This window comes from Pinus tabuliformis, chromosome J (genome assembly GCF_031772625.1).
Source record: "Pinus tabuliformis cultivar Carrire ecotype Pingquan chromosome J, CPIR1, whole genome shotgun sequence".
In the NCBI taxonomy this organism is placed as follows: Eukaryota; Viridiplantae; Streptophyta; class Pinopsida; order Pinales; family Pinaceae; genus Pinus; species Pinus tabuliformis.
In genome coordinates, this window is record NC_142295.1 from 507,794,656 (window position 1) to 507,799,354 (window position 4,699).

At 43.0% G+C, this 4,699-nt stretch overlaps 1 pseudogene; it reads right to left on the reverse strand.

The window, feature by feature from the left end:
- Nucleotides 1-745: 745 nt before the first annotated feature.
- On the reverse strand, nucleotides 746-3,599 carry LOC149227993 (phenylalanine ammonia-lyase pseudogene; annotated as a pseudogene).
- Nucleotides 3,600-4,699: the final 1,100 nt, after the last annotated feature.

Here is a 4,699-nt window from a genome sequence, read left to right on the forward strand (position 1 = left end):
TATAGCATCTAGATTGATGGAGAAGAATGATATTAATGATATTTGGAAGTGACTTCATTTAAACTAAGTGTTTTACCTATAATAAGATGTGGTATCTTTTTTATTTTTTTCAATTGAAGAGTGTTTTACTGATGATAAGATGTAGTATTTTTATTTTTTTAATTGATGAGTGTTTTATTGATGATAAGATGTGGTATTTCTTTTAATTGTGTTTGGAGCAGCTTTTACTTGGGTAAATACAGTCCTACCCACATCCACAAGATTAAATAACCAAACTTCACTAAGTATTTGTTGAACAACATCCATAGATTAAAATAACCAAACTTCACTAAATATTCGTTAGACCACATCCATAAACTTAAATAACGAAACTTCACTTAAATAAATAAACTTCACCACAGATCCTTTGGACCAGATCCATAAGATACCAGATCCATAAGATGTAGCATAGCTAGAACCAATTAGTTAAGATCCTTTGGACCAGATCCATAAGATACCAGAAGATACCAGATCCATAAGATGTAGCATAGCTAGAACCAATTAGTTAAGTGAAAGTTTTGCAGTTATTTTCTCATAAGCATTGATTGGTTAACCAATCAACAAGTTAGTTTTTCATAAGCATTGATTGGTTAACAAATTAACAAATCGCTGATGTACGTTTTAATTTGGCAGTGGCTTGTTGAATTATTTTTGATATACATGACTGAAGATTTGTCATCTAATTTATATAAAATAGAGGAAAAAGTTAATTAAAATCATATTTTTATTCCCCAAAGTTCCATCTTTAAATATGTAAGTAATAGTGAAAGCAATACACGATCACCCAACTGATCTGCCATGCTACCCAAATGATCCACCACTTTTACATGTTTCAGATCACCCAAATGATCTGCCACCCTTACATGTTTCTGGCAAATCCAGTGGGATGCAAATCCAGCAGTATAAAACAAAAGAAAGAAAAACAAATTCAAGCTTTATGACCAATCAAATTCCAGATCGGTAAACAACTGCATAAACAAAAAGATCCGAGGACTCAAATCATAGCAGTCGTTGTATAAAGGGGATCTTGGAAGATTATTTATTTCAGAATGGGCCAGGAGTTCCTTTCCACCCATCCAAGCATTGAAGAGAGGGACTATGACCTTGTCCTCACTGATAGCGTCGTAAACCACTTCAATCACTTCACCAGGAGAAGTGGTCCGAGTTCCAGACAGAAGCTTGGTACCGAGCTGCTTTCTCACAAATTCATAGAGAGGATAAGACCTGCATTCCTGGATCCTGTTGGGCAGAGGGCTGGTCCCTTTGTCATAACTTTCCCTGGCCAGACTAACTTGCAGTTCAAGCTGTGCCTTCAGCTCGGCTTCAAACAGAGGAATCTTATTGAAAATGGAAGTGTTGGGATCCTTCTCACCTTCTCCGTTCTTGAAGGCGTGTTCCACCAGGATGTTTCTCAGCTTCTGAGTCAATGGGTAGCTGGCATTGCAGGGATCGTCAATGTAAGAGAAAACATGCTCGTTATCCACTACCTGAAGCAAATCCTTTTCGCAGAAACGGCCTGGCAAAAGCTCCCCGTTGAGCCCTGTGCTCAGGGTTTTCTTGGCTACCTGAGAAACAATCTGCTTCACAGTGGCCAGCATGTTTTCTTCCAGATGCCTTAAATCCACAGCCTGGCACAGAGCTGTCAGGTATGTGGAGAGCATCAGCTTCAGAATATCGATGGCCTCGGCAGATTTTCTAGCTGAAACAAGACCCAGAGAATTCACATCCTGGTTATGCTGTTCGGCGCTCTGTACATGGCTGGTGACAGGATTTGCCAGGTAAAGAAGCTCAGAAGTGTAAGAAGCCATAGCGATCTCGGCCCCTTTCAGTCCATAATCCAGGCTGGGATTAGGCCCGCCACTTAGATTCGAAGGCAAGCCTCCATTGTAGTAATCATTCACAAGCTCTGAGAATTGAGCGAACATCAATTTCCCAATTGCTGAAATTGACAGACGAAGATTATCCATGGAAACACCAATAGGTGTGCCCTGGAAATTCCCTCCATGTAGAGCTTTGTCTCTGGCAACATCAATTACTGGATTGTCATTCACAGAATTGATTTCCCGCTCAATCATGTGAGTTGCAGATCTGATAATCTCCACCTGAGGGCCGAGCCACTGAGGCGAAGTGCGAAGCGCATAGCGATCCTGCTTTGGCTTCTGCAGAGGATTCATCTCATGGAGCTTAGCAGCGTGTTTCATATAAGAACTCCCGTCCAAGACATACTCCATGATCGCTGCGGCTTCCATTTGGCCGGGATGGTGCTTCAGCTTGTGAGTTAATGGATCTGTTAACTCAGGCTTCCCATTCATAACTTCGCAGAACATGGATGAGATTACTTCAGAGAGCAGAGCAAGGACATTGGCATCGAAACACACAATGGAAGCCAGTGCTGCTCCCACTGAAGTGCCATTGACAATGGCCAGACCTTCTTTAGGCTGCAATTCAAAGGGCTTTTCCAGGCCCACTTTCTTGAGCGCTTCGGCTCCGCTCATTTCCATTCCATCTCTGGATTGGACTCTGGAATTAGGCCTCTCGGTCAAGAGCCCAACAATATAAGAAAGGGGAACCAGATCACCATAAGCAGTTATGGTTCCTCTTAATGGCAACTTTAGTGTAAGCCCAACATTCAAAAGCTTCTCCACAGTTTCAAGAATCTCCCACCTTATGCCCGAGTAGCCCTGCAGCAGAGTATTCGTCCAAACCAGCATGGCAGCTCGGGTAGTGTCTTCGGACAGAACATTTTCTGGGCATTTCCCAAGAACTCCGGCATTCAAGAAACATATCAGCTCCTTCTGAAGCTCGGCTCCCTGGTTCGTTCTCCTGTGAGAAGTGGCTCCGAAACCAGTAGTGACACCATAGGTATCCGTCCCTTGGTCATCTGGGTGAGAACCCAGTTTGAACTCTCATCGACCCTAGATTTGGCAGCCTCAACATCCAATTTCACTTTCACTTGCGATCTTCGAGCAACAACAACAAGGTCTGAGATTGTCAGAGATTTCCCTTCAATGAAAATCTCCTTGGATCCCAAATACGAATCCACCATCTCTCTCACTTCTTCAAAATGACTTCCTTCCATGGCCTTGGCTGCTCGAACCCAGTTCAGTGGATCGCTGCCAGACGAGCCGAAGTCCGTGCACAGCCCAGTGCTTTTAACTTGAACTTCATTGGCCTGCGTCATTTCTGCTGCTGCAACCATATTTTCTTCCTTGCAAGGATCCAAAATGACTTATGTAATCAAGAAATTGTGCAAACCAGAGCAGAACCGAGCAGGGGTCAAGAAATTGAACAAACCAGAGCAGGGATTAATAAGTTGAGCAAACCAGAGCAGAGCAGGGCAGGGCAATTAAATTCTTGAATTCTAGTTCCTGTCCTGAACTACTCCTGCTCTGAAACAAGAGATCCAGGCCTATATAAGCCCAATTTCCTTGTTCTCCAAACTGGAAGGTGGACATTCAAACACGCCGTCTCCACCAAACGACTGCTACATACACGTGGAGGGATTACCAACCCTGAGTGCCATTCTTCAACGGTGGCACCCCCAATTCCCACGTCCTAAGGTAGTTAATGGCGTAGGTCTGGTTGGTTGGTCTGAAAAAGCCGAAATATTAGAAGGGGAAGTGAGCAATTGGGTTGTGGGTTAGCTTTGATGGGGAAGTGACCAATGGGGTTGTGGGTTAGCTTTGATGGGTATCTTTGTTGGTTGAAATCATTTGTTTTTAGTCGGTCAGGAGATGTGGATTTGATGGGTATCTTATTAGTTGAAGGTCTGTGCTAACTCATTCGTTTTTGTTATGGGTATTTTATTAGTTGAAGGTATGTGTTAAGTCATTTGCCCTTAGTTATAAGGTGTGGGTTTAAGGGGTATTTTATTAGTTAAAGGTATGTGTTAAGCCATGTGCCCTTTGTTATAAGGTGTGGGTTTAATGGTATTTTAGTTGGTTGAAGTTTTGTGTTATGTTATTAAAGTCAAATTCTATGTTCTTTATCCATTGCATGTTTTACCAGAAAAAAAAAGAAAAAAGAAAGTTGGGTAGTATGGTTCAAACTACTGGTCAGAATTTGCAAGTAAGCAGCAACAACATCATTCTTGTTGATGCTCATGCCCACCAACCCACTTTGTAATATTATTTGCATCCAACTCGCTTCCTTGCGCACTACCCTTCTTTGTCGCGTACTTGCCAACCACCCCCAAGTTTTTACTTCAAATGCCCGCCTGGTCATCATCTAATCTTCTCAGTGCTGATCCCCCATCCGCCTATCTGTGAGGCCCCACGGTCCTTGCGGCACCGGCGGGTCAACCGATGGAATGAATGTGGCTCACGCACAGGATCACATTCAGCGCAACCTCGCCAATACGCGACACGTGAAAATTTAGATGCACGCATTATTTTTCCGGCCCTCCGCATCTCAAAAAATTTAGGCGCACGCGTTTTTCGGCTCCTCACCATACCAGAAATTTAGATGCACGCTTTTTTCGGCTCCTCACCATACCAGAAATTTAGATGCACGCTTTTTTCGGCTCTTCAATCTGTATCAGGGGAAGGTTAAGTTTCGGGATGTAGTGCATGAGTTGGTGAGATAGCGTTTCTTTCGTTCGTTGCATGTAATTCCAATATTGTCGTTGGTGTATATATGTTGTCATAGCATGCAGTGGTTG